This window comes from Oryzias latipes, chromosome 1, assembly GCF_002234675.1.
Source record: "Oryzias latipes chromosome 1, ASM223467v1".
NCBI classification, from domain to species: Eukaryota; Metazoa; Chordata; class Actinopteri; order Beloniformes; family Adrianichthyidae; genus Oryzias; species Oryzias latipes.
Genome location: NC_019859.2, coordinates 31,186,853 through 31,199,278, shown reverse-complemented (window position 1 = coordinate 31,199,278; position 12,426 = coordinate 31,186,853).

The following is a 12,426-nucleotide window of genomic DNA, read 5'->3' as shown; positions in this document are numbered from 1 at the left end:
ATAGATAGATAGATAGATAGATAGATAGATAGATAGATAGATAGATAGATAGATAGATAGATAGATAGATAGATAGATAGATAGATAGATAGATAGATAGATATAGATATATATATATATATAGATATATATATAGATATATATATATAGATATATATATATATATATATATATATGTCTGTGTGTGCTTGTGTGTGTGTGTGTGTGTTGTGTGCGCATACACAAATTTGTCATATAGGGTGGAGAGGTACAAAAACCAGATCTACACAAAAGAAAAGGTGAAATAACTAATTTTTTTATACGAAACGATGAGAAATAAGAAAAAAAAAGAACTCATTTCTTCTAGGTTTTTTTGTTTATGTGATGAATCCTCATATATGTAAGTAATATTTGAAAAATTGTAACCACATTAAATTTATTAAATTTTTATTGTTTATTTTAAAAAGCGCCCAATGTCAGTCTTCAATAGGATTTAGATGCTTCAGTGAGGATACTTCAGAACAGTCAAATGTATTGTTTTTTGTCTTGTCCTGGCTGTTTCAGTCTCAAAATGTCATCCTATTAATACAGATTTAAGACATCCTGCATCAGATGCAGCAAAGCAGCCCAGAGCATCACCACACCTCCTCCGTGTTTCACAGACGGAAATGATTTATTAACAGGCTTCATTACATGTGACAGTAAACCAAGGCTTATGTTAACATGGGCTTCGTACATCTCTGAACAAAGTTAAAGTCCCGTCAGTTGGGGCACATGAGTGATACAGTATTTGCTCACTACATTTGTCGCATCCCTGGGGGTGGGGACGGGGGGAGTAATCTTTGTAATCTTGCTGACTGCTCTCAACCAGAATTCGTTTGTATTGTTTGTTTGTGTTTGTTTGCGTCAATGAAGTAGGACATTCATGTTACACAAAGATGCACTTTCAAGCGTTTTGAGTGTCATGCAAACTCCCTCCACAGTCACTTTGCTCAGTTCTCAGTTTATGTTGCAAATAGCAGGAAACTCTCCTTAGTTCTTGATAGTTTTGTCTGCATGTTCCTGGCCTTAAAGCTGCATTTGCACGCTTAACCCTCGTGCTATCTTAGGCACTTTAACATTTGGAGCGGGGTCATCTAGACCCCATAACACAGTGGGCTGAGCCTTTTTTCTTCAATGATTTATAATTTGCACTGATGTCCATGGATTAAATGAAATCCTCTTTACCTTTATCCACCTTTGTCATGGTAGGAATAACACGTCAATGTAAGTAAATCAAGAAAAAAGGTTCAGAGCACTGTCTAGTGGGTCTAGATGACCCAACTCCCAACATTAAAGTGCCTAGGATTGCACAAAAATTGTCACCTAGCTGTTTATTTCTATGGGCTTTAGGCTTTTTGAACCAGCGGGTACTTCCTGATTGGAACGCGAGGGGAGAAGGGTCTCTCTGTCCAGTTCTCTATGCACAGTCAATGCTAGGAACCCTTACCAGGAACCCCTAGGAATGCCGGGCCTGCTCTATTGAAAGATCTTCGCGTCATGCCTTTGACTTACCAAAAGCATGATCCGAGGATCCGTGTGAGTGCATTCAGCAGGGCCCACAGCACCTCCACTCTGGGCCCTTGGTTAGACTTGGCATGGTTGTGTGAGTGAGAGTGGGACTGTGAGTGGCCCTTGTCCTTTGACTACAAGGGCCCTTGACCTCACTAAGGGCCCTCTCGCACAAGACAGCCCCTAGATGACCCAACTCCCAATGTTAAAGTGCCTAGGATAGCACAAGGGTTAAGAGAAGGACTTCTACAAACAACAAAAATCTTGGAAGAAGTTTCCTGAGCATTGATACAAGGATTTTCATTTGAGGTTGATTCAAAATTTTGTTAAATAAAAGGTTTTCAGAGTCGTATTCAAGATATACTTATTCATAAAAGTCAAAAGTACAATCTGAAAGCCAGTATGACATCTTCAGCATAAAGTCAGTGTTACTACAATCACCAATAGTAACGGTTGGCTTTTCAAATTAGTGATAATTTGACACGAGATGCAAATGAGCATGCTAATTATTATTTATTGTACCTTGTAAAGCACTTTGTGGTATTAACCTGTAAAATGTGCAATGTCAATATTTTTTTCCAGCTTTGCAAGTGTGCAGGGAGCCATGTGAAGCCACAGCGCTCCGATCTATTCTCCAGCCTTTTTGACTTATACTTTTATTAGCTTCACACATATTAATAGTAAAATCCATTCAACATGGCACATACAGTGAATAGTAATAATAAGAACAATAATAGCAACAACATCAAAAATCACAAAGACCCATATATAGGGAAGGAGGAGGCAGAAGCTTTTTTTAAATGAAGACCTGTCCCTATTAAAAAGAAAATAGAATAAATAAAATTACAAAAAGAAAAACAAAATATATATATATATATATATATATATATATATATATATATATATATATATATATATATATATATATATATATATATATATATATATATGGATACATTTTCAGCATACCAAAAAACTACATTTATATAGTTCAACAGTCTAATTCATGTTAAACAACTAGTACTACAATTTATGTTTTAATAATTCTGTATTATGCCCATATCCTTTGTTTGTAAGTATATTTTAACCTCTTGGATGTACTTTTTCTAAAATCTACGCTGTTCTAGATTTTTGATCCGCACACGGAGAAAGAACATCTGCGGTTGGTTCGTGCTTTCGTGCAGCTCGTCAGAAGTCTCACATCGCTGCATCAAATGTCATTTCACTCCTGATTGGTTCCATTTTGGTAAAGTTGGTCATTTTTGGTCTAATCTGTAGTAGGTGAGAGATGAAGGAAATTAAGCAGCTACTTAACATACATTGAGAATAACAAACATAAATGAAGACAGCTTAAGGTAATAAACAACTTGCTGGAACAAGATGGACACACAAAAAAGTAAAGTGCAGAGTCACATGGAGATGTAACCTGTGCTTATTTGCATCTTTTTCTATCACATAGTAAATCTTCAAAGGCTTCATCAAACAATACTGTCTGTACAGTACTGACTTCTTGGTTCTTTTGTGATCAGACATGGGTTGTGTTAAAGTGCCTGAGATAGCACAAGTGTTACAGTCATAATAAAGCCAGATTTATTTATTTTTTAAATGCAGTTTTTCAACATTTTTAACATATCTAAAAATTTTCCAACTTTGGTGAGACGAATTGGCTGATGGTGTAGTGGTTAGCATCCTCGCCTCATAATGAGAAGTCTCTGGTTTGAATCCCAGCTGGAGTATTTTTTTCTGTGTGGAGTTTTCATGTTCTCGCCATGCATGTGTGGGTTTCCTCCTGGACTCCTCCCACAGTCCAAAAACATGCTTCATAGGTTCAGGTGGGATTCAAAATTGTCACTATGTGTGCATATGAGTGTGTGTTGCCCTGCAACCCACTGTGGCTTGTTCAGGGTGTTCCCCGCCTTGGTCCAACAGCCCCAAAAGGGATAAACCAGGTTCTGGAGACAGATAGTGAGACAAAAACTGGTTGAACAAAGCAAATGCCATGACTTAAAAATGATTAACCCTTGTGCTATCTTAGATGACCCCACCCTTACATTGACGTGTTCTCCCTACCATGACAAAGGTGGATAAAGGTGGAAAGGTTTAATGTAATCCATGGACACCAGTGAAGATCACAAATCATTGAAGAAAAAAGGTTCAGCGAACTGTCTAGTGGGTCTAGATGACCCAACTCCCAACGTTAAAGTGCCTAGGATAGCACAAGGGTTAAACAAAACAGTTTAAACCACAAAAAAATGAAGAAGAACTTTTAGATCAATTTGATCAAAAGTGCTGTCCTGTGACTACATTTTGTGCAATTAAACTAATCATGACCGGTCATTAATTAACCTAATTATCCTATTTTTTATCTGACCTAATAAATGTTGTCAAAAACTTCATTTTGATAAATTTTCATTAAAATTTGTGACACAGTAAAAAATCAAAATACAACTAAAGAAATGGCTTCGTGAAGTTTTCCTGTTGCAACAGACTTTTCCTTGACCGCCAAAAGGTACATTTGAAACCAGAAGTTTACATACACCACATAAAAACACACGTGTCCTTTTTGTTTTTCTCACCGTCAGACATAAAATAAAATTAAACTTTTGGTATTAATTCTGGCCCGTTGCCTGTAGAAAAAACGACCCAGTACCTGCAGGGGGTGGAGCTCCATCATGGTGGGCAGAACCAAGTACAAGCCTCGTTGCGGGACAACAATGGAGGGCATTGGGTTGCGCCGCTGGAGGAGAGAGATTTGCCAAGAAAGGCAAGCGGCATGCCATGCCTCGCCCTCTTTGAGCTTCTGGTCATTTTAAATGGACAAAGGACTCCTCATGCTCAGTAGAGCCTCAGGTTCAATTCAAGATGAATTTAAAGACTGTGCAACAAATTTAAATAAGCTGTCCTCCCTCTATTAAATCCAGTCAACATCTTTACTCTGCTCCCAGTTGATCAGAACTGTGGTAGGTGGAAACTTTTTTAACCCTTGTGCTATCTTAGATGACCCCACCCTTACATTGGCGTGTTCTCCCTACCATGACAAAGGTGGATAGAGGTGGAAAGATTTCATGTAATCCATGGACACCAGTGAAGATCCCAAATCATTGAAGAAAAAAGGTTCAGAGCACTGTCTAGTGGGTCTAGATGACCCAACTCCCAATGTTAAAGTGCCTAGGATAGCACAAGGGTTACAACAAAATCTGTTTTTTAGAACTCATGTCAGTCAACTGAACTTCATCCTCCTTTCATTCATTCAAGAAAAAACTCTTGATAGTTTTACTTTGAAAATGAGAAATTTCACTGACACTCGACTTTACTTCTGGTGACAGTAGCGCTTTTTTTTGTTTTGTGTTTCCTGAAGAGTATTTTTACTACACTCTGCTATATTTAAAAAGATCGCAAATCAGTGATCTTGGACACCACAAATATTCATACTCATTTTTTCCCAAGGTCTTTTTTATTCCAAAAGTCACAATTAGAGTAGAAAAAAGTTAAGAACGCCATAAATATTTGTACTTCTCACGGATCGCGTTTATCCAACAGATATCCAAGTATTTAAAGACTCGTCACAGCCCTACTCTATTAGGTGGTGATTGAATGTGGTTGACAGTCTGGCCAATCCATTTGAAAGATTTTACGGCATTGGATTCACCAAGGTCAAATATCTTTCTAAAGTAGCTAATAACTTTATCACAGTTGATTCATAAATTGGTGGACCAGAATGTCGTCAGTGTCGAAAGAGTCCAGCAACTGTGTACTGAACAAATACAAGACCGTGAAAGGAGGATAGAAGAAACAGTTAGAGCATAAATTATGCGCCATCAATCCAGCAGAGAGCATGTGGAGAGCTGGAACAGGAGTCCAAACACTGAGCATTGTTTGGTGTAAATAGAATCTGTTAATGTTAGGAACCCTCACCAGGAACCCCTAGGAATGCTGGGCCTGTTCTATTGAAAGATCCTCGCGTCATGCCTTTGACTTACCAAAGGCGTGACCAGGTGTGAGTGAGAGTGGGACTGTGAGTAGCTCCTGTCCTTTGACTACAAGGGCCCTTGACCTCACTAAGGGCCCTCTCGCACAAGACAGCCCTTACTGTTTAGCCGTTGTGCTATCCTAGGCACTTTAACATTGGGAGTTGGGTCATCTAGACCCACTAGACAGTGCACTGAACCTTTTTTCTTCAATGATTTGGGATCTTCACTGGTGTCCATGCATTACATGAAATCTTTCCACCTTTATCCACCTTTGTCATGGTAGGGTGGAGACTTCAGCTATGTCCGAATTCCCTCCCTACACCATAACTATTAAAAAATACTCTTTAGTGCGGGACTTTCTAGTGTTTTAAAAGCATTTTGGACACCTTGCTCACTCCTTTTTTTTAATAGCAAATATGACGTCGCGGATATCCCGAAGTAAAAACCTGATAAAAACAAAATTTTATGAAGACGGTTTATGAATCCACTGTGTTCCGATGATGTGAACGTGGATGGTTTGTAAAAAAAAACGTTTAAGTTATTTTTTTTATACAAAAACCATTCAAACACATTGTGGTCTATATTTGCATATCTAGTGAGCATTCATCTACACTGGTTTTTCTCTGCAAAACCCAGTGACCTGGAACAGGACTAAAGTGGGTTCAGAAGATGGGTGAATGGTTATGGTTTAGTTTAGTTTAGTTTAGTTTAGTTTAGTTTAGTTTAGTTTAGTTTAGTTTAGTTTAGTTTGGTTTGGTTTGGTTTGGTTTGGTTTGGTTTGGTTTGGTTTGGTTTGGTTTGGTTTGGTTTGGTTTGGTTTGGTTTGGTTTGGTTTGGTTTGGTTTGGTTTGGTTTAGTTTAGTTTAGTTTAGTTTAGTTTAGTTTAGTTTAGTTTAGTTTAGTTTAGTTTAGTTTAGTTTAGTTTAGTTTAGTTTAGTTTAGTTTAGTTTAGTTTAGTTTAGTGCCCAGGAGCAACACCGCACAAGTGTGCTAGTCACTGAGGGGCCATCATTGCTAAAATCCCTGAAATGGTGTTCAGCCAGGCTTGGATGTGGAAACAGCTGGAAAACAGCTGGCTCTCTGCCCTACACTCAGTGGAACTCCTGTTTATCGTTTCTGCGTGACATTATTCTGCCAGCTAATAGGGAAATCTTTTATTTGGATTTTAGAGACTCCTAAAAGAGTTTGAAGTTTTCACCTTCCAGACTCTGGAGTCCTCTTCCTCCTTATGTCCGTGACGCCATTTGTCATTATAGTTTTCAAACTAAAACTCAAAACATGACACTTCAAAATGACCTATACCTACGGTAGTTGATTTGTTTTGTTTTGCAATTTTTAAAAGTTGTGTTGGTTTCTTTAAAACCTTTAAAACCATAAACTTCCTAAACAGTGTTCTTTGTTGTTCTGAAAAGCATTTCAAATAAAATGCAATTTTATTTAATTACAGTGATCATATATGTCATTATTAATAATAATAATAATAAATGAACCGTCTCAAAATAATATGAAATATTAGCTGCAAATCATAAATAAATGTATTTTTATTTAAGATTATTTTACTTTAAGAAACTATGCATTTTTGTTAATAAAGAGAGTTAGTTAGGATTATACATGTGACAACAGGCTTATTTTTCTTCTGCTCTGTAAGTTTATATCAGCTCTTGTTTAAAAGTTTTTTTTAAAGTTTTTTTCTGTCAGTTTTGTGTTTGCCTAACCCTTGTGCTATCCTAGGCACTTTAACGTTGGGAGTTGGGTCATCTAGACCCACTAGACCAGGGGTCGGGAACCTTTTTGGCCAAGAGAGCCATAAACGCCACATATTTTGAAATGTAATTTCGAAAGAGCCATACAATAATGTAGTGTCCCTTTCCCACACTGAGGCACGGAGACTTAACCTCTTTTAAGGTTCTTTATTCGGGTTACTGCAGACCGCGACAAACACCGTTCAATTAATTCAGCAACTCCTGAATCTCTCCCGCCGACACGAGAGCGCTTCTCCCAACTTTATATTCCCCTGCTCCCGCTGCAGCCCTCCCCTTTCCCTTATTCGGCCCATAGCTGAACCCCATTGGTCCAAACTACCTAACAACAGGCTGAGCGACAGAACTGAGAGCCAATCAGCTCTCTGCTTGATGCGGTCAATGAACTCCAGAACTTTTAACGCGGCCCAACAGCCACCCAACTCAGTCCGCGACAATATGTTTAAAACTAAAATACAAGTGAATGTGTGCATTTGATGTAATTTCAACCTTTTTAAAGTACAATAAGTCTGTGGATTCTTTTTAATAACATTGTTATGCTGTTTCTAATAAATGATGAGTATTTCTCGTGGTAGTTTTGCTGATGGTCTAGTCTGGTTTACGTGGTGAGTTTCTGCTTCATTGAAGGCGTTGAGACTTTAAACGTGATCTTAGGTTGGTATGAATGTTTTGTAGATGTGAGACAGACTGCTCACATGCGGACCTGGAGCCAAACACACACTCACACGCTGCAGTGAGTGACAGGCAGTGGGTTTTACCTATTTACAATCCCTGCGCGATTCACCTGCTGCCTGTCCCCACAACACCTCAGCCCCACCCTCTGCTTTCTCCCTCACACATCCCGTCCCCGCAACTGCGCGCTCTTTCTCAGAGACGGGAGCGCGCAGTTTTAGGCACGGCAATTCACAGGTTTCCGGGTGGTACAAACTCTGTGAATTAATAGACAATTTTAAACTTATACTAGTGCTGGCGCAGATTTGTCTCTCTAAGCACCGCTACTACTGCGCGCCTCTGCCATCGCATCGCGCACGAGAAGGACTGGTCTAATGAAGAAAAAAAATTTGAATTAAAGATTTGTCTGCGAGCCACATGTGACCATCAAAAGAGCCATATATGGCTCGCGAGCCTTAGGTTCCCGACCCCTGCACTAGACAGTGCTCTGAACCTTTTTTCTTCAATGATTTGTGATCTTCACTGGTGTCAATGGATTACATGAAATCTTTCCACCTTTATCCACCTTTGTCATGGTAGGGAGAACACGTCAATGTAAGGGTGGGGTCATCTAAGATAGCACAAGGGTTAAGATGTTTACACCAACAATAAATGCAAATGTGTGAAACTTATTTTCAGAGAATGTCCATTTTTTTAAAATTAAAAACTGTTTTTCCTGTAATTCCTATAATATTAAATTTCTAATTTTACTGAAAGTCTTATCAGGAAAAAACTTTTTCTGATTCAGTTCTATTTTTCATTCAGTTTGAAAATTAACAAATATTATCCTTTTTATGCAAACTCTGCTATCATAAAATGCTTTGAATCCGATGTGTAAACGACAATGAAGGCATGCATTACACAACCTACACAAAACCTCATTATAGCCATTTAAGGTCATTCTTTAAAAAGTCTGATCTTTTCAACAAATCTCAACCTATTAACTATCAAAAGATTTAATGTATTGCTATTAGTGTTTACCGGAAAGGGAAATATATAATTTGGCTGTTAATCAAATGGCAAGCACTGAATTTCCAATGAATGGGAAATAATCTTGTCAAATTATTTTGTGTAGACACTGAAGTGACAGCAGGCGGCGCTGTTGTCAAACTGAAGATTTCTTTTGCAGGAGCTACTGGAGGAAAGGAAGAAAAACACCCAGGTAATAAAAATTATTATTTTTGGATGTTTAGAGTAACAGATTTAGCATTTTTGGGTAAAATTGTGTCCTGTTTGTCTATGTTTTATTGTAGGACTTGATATATATTTAAGGAAAACGTTCATTCTGCTTCAAAATTATGAAATATACATTTTGTTAGTTAATGTAATCATAGTCATCTATAGCTTCTCATTGATTGGATTTAGTTTTGCACAATTGTTTTCTCAAGTTTGAGCTTTTTTTCTCTAGATTCTTTTTCTTTTTACAAATAAACTCTGTTCTTTTGTAATATATTTTTAAGGAACAATCCATAAATACTTTAATGTTGACTTTAGGTCACCAGTTCATATTTTTGCAGCTATGATGTACATCATGATGACATGACAATACTTTACATGAAACTGCACCTCATCAGCTTTATTACTTTACGTCTCGTCAGAGGGGTCTATTTATCGGCCATGTGGCTTTGCCGTTACACACATTTTGCGCATTTTCCATGTACGAAAATTCAGACTTTCGTTGTTAATGCGTGATATGTAATTCATAAGCGTTTCTTGAATTTGCCAATCGATGTGGGCAGATGTCCATTGAGGATTTTGGCTAACGGGTCTTTACATTAATTCGGTTTTGAGCTCAATCAACCAAAAATTTTGGGTGATGTACATAAACTGTGTCCAAATTCGCACCTTAACCCCGATATAGGGCACTATATAGTGCGTTTGCCATTTTGTAGTGCTGTCCGAATCCACAATTCCAAAATCAAGTGCCCTAGAAATTTCCCAGAAGTCTCTGCGAAAAAGTGTGCATCAATGCTCACTAGATCGGCAAATGTAGACCACAATCCATAGTGTTGGAACATTTTTTGCCAAAAAATATGCATTTAAATGTATTTTTTAAATAAATCCTCAACGTTTTTATCTTCAGAAGACAAGTGGACTCATAAATAATTGTTGCAAAACGCTCATTTTAATTGGATTTTAACTTTGTGGAATTGATGACATCATATCCAACGCTTAAAAAAAATTCACGGCACTACACAGTGCTGCACTATATAGTTTTTCAGTAGTTAGGGGTTACGGTGGGAATTCGGACACAACCGTAGTTTAACGTACATCTTATGCAATTGTGCTGGATTTTTGTGAGATGCGTACGCAAATTTGTAGCTTTCCATGCCTGCACCACCAATGTATAACCTTTATATCGCATATACAGCACATATCACATAAATTGCGTAATTGACGCCCAAATCACTAATGAATTGTATATAAACAGCGGGACAATCATGAGCAGTTCATTTTCTACATTGATTTGCGTGTTCTTTGCGTGGTTTATTTGTATTTCTTACGTGGTTTAGCGTGGTTCATACGTGATACATCTGTAAAAATTTCATGTAAAGACCCCAACTTTTCTCACTTTTTCCACATATATTCACGTATGACCAATTCTCACCTGTGCGACATACCCAAAATCTACATAGTGACCCTGAGACACAGCCGTAACCCTTGTGCTATCCTAGGCACTTTGACGTTGGGAGTTGGGTCATCTAGACCCACTAGACAGTGCTCTGAACCTTTTTTCTTCAATGATTTGTGATCTTCACTGATGTCCATGGATTACATGAAACCTTTCCACCTTTATCCACCTTTGTCCTGGTAGGGAGAACACGTCAAAGTAAGGGTGGGGTCATCTAAGATAGCACAAGGGTTAAAGACCTACGCTGACTGAGTGACCCCCTACCCCTACCTGCTCATTTTGCCTGCTGTTAGGGTGGCCATCTTACCTTGTACTAAGATAGAACAAGGGTTAAAGAGACAATCTCATTCAAAATTCACAACAACATAGAAAAACAGAAAAGTCTTAAAGAAAATCTTTAGAAGAATCTTTATTCATTCATTTCTCCGATCCATGTACAATATGACAAGTCCTCTTTACAATAGACTTTTAAAGATACAGTTAGATAAAGAACAAACAATTTACAACAGGTTATGAATCCTATGTGTCATATTCATTTGAGTATAGATTAAATACTTCCCACACTAACATAATAAATAGGAGTGATGGTAAAAGTTTACATACAGATTAATGATGCCTGACTAAGACACCGACAAGCTGCAGAAGAATCAATACAACAAAGCAAGTGTAGCTTTCAGTGAAGTTTATACAAAAGGTTTTGTCTGCATCACAGATTTTATATGTACAAATATTTAGGTCAAAATATCATCAACTTAAAGCACGATCAAGTTCAAACTGGTGCAGAGAGTGAAAAATATTTCCTCTAACTCAGTTTGCTTTTTGCTGAGCAGATGCTCCCGCTTATGCAAAGTTAACTGCCAGAAAGAATCCCACTGGGCTCAGACACATCTATTAGATATCTAACTCACGGCTATTTCAATGTTTACAGCTTATATGCATCTAATAGACATGGATTCATTCAGTTCTACTGCACATCTCTGTTTAGATCTCTAACAGACGACTTTCCCACAGTTCCTCCCGTCATCATGCCTTCAGCACTGTAAAAAAAGCCGCCATTTCCTTTCGAGGAGGGTAAGCGTTAATTAAATAACATAAAGAATTATTTAGAAAGTGCATTTAGTGTGCTACAGAGGCCATCCTTCAAGCTTTCGATAATGTAACCCAGGACGGTATTTGTTTAGCTCAAATCTACAAGACAATTGATGGTGTCTAAAAATCGGATCATTTTAGTGAAAGTGAATGTTCAAAGTATTTAGGAGATATGTTTATACTTGTGGTTTCAGTAGCTATCTGCATTGTTACTTTAGGGCAGGGCTCTGCAACCTTTCACAATAGAAGAGACATTTGGGTTACTTTCTAAGTGACCAAACTCCAAGTGAGAGCCACAAAGTCCCACTGCTCACCGGTTAGATAAACACATTTTATTGATGTTTCCACTCATTCATAAAACATAGCTTTAAATATTTACAAGTGTTAAAGTATAAAGCTTAATATTTATCTATATATGACAATTTTAACTACTTTTAATTCAACAGCAAGTAAATTATGTCCAAATAAGTGTTATAAATAGGATCCTCCTGCTGGAGCAGATTTACCTCAAATAAAAGTAAGAAAGCTGCATCAAACATGGTGTTTCTATCATTGTGACTTTCTCCTTTTACTATTGAATAAATCATGACAACATTGGTGTACAATTTTTTATTTTCTACACATTTAAGTGGGATTCTACACTTTAAGGACTTCTGAACAGCAACTAGACACTGTTGTGCAGCAGAATATGAGACACAAAATGATTACCTAAATTAAAAAAACAGAATTACCA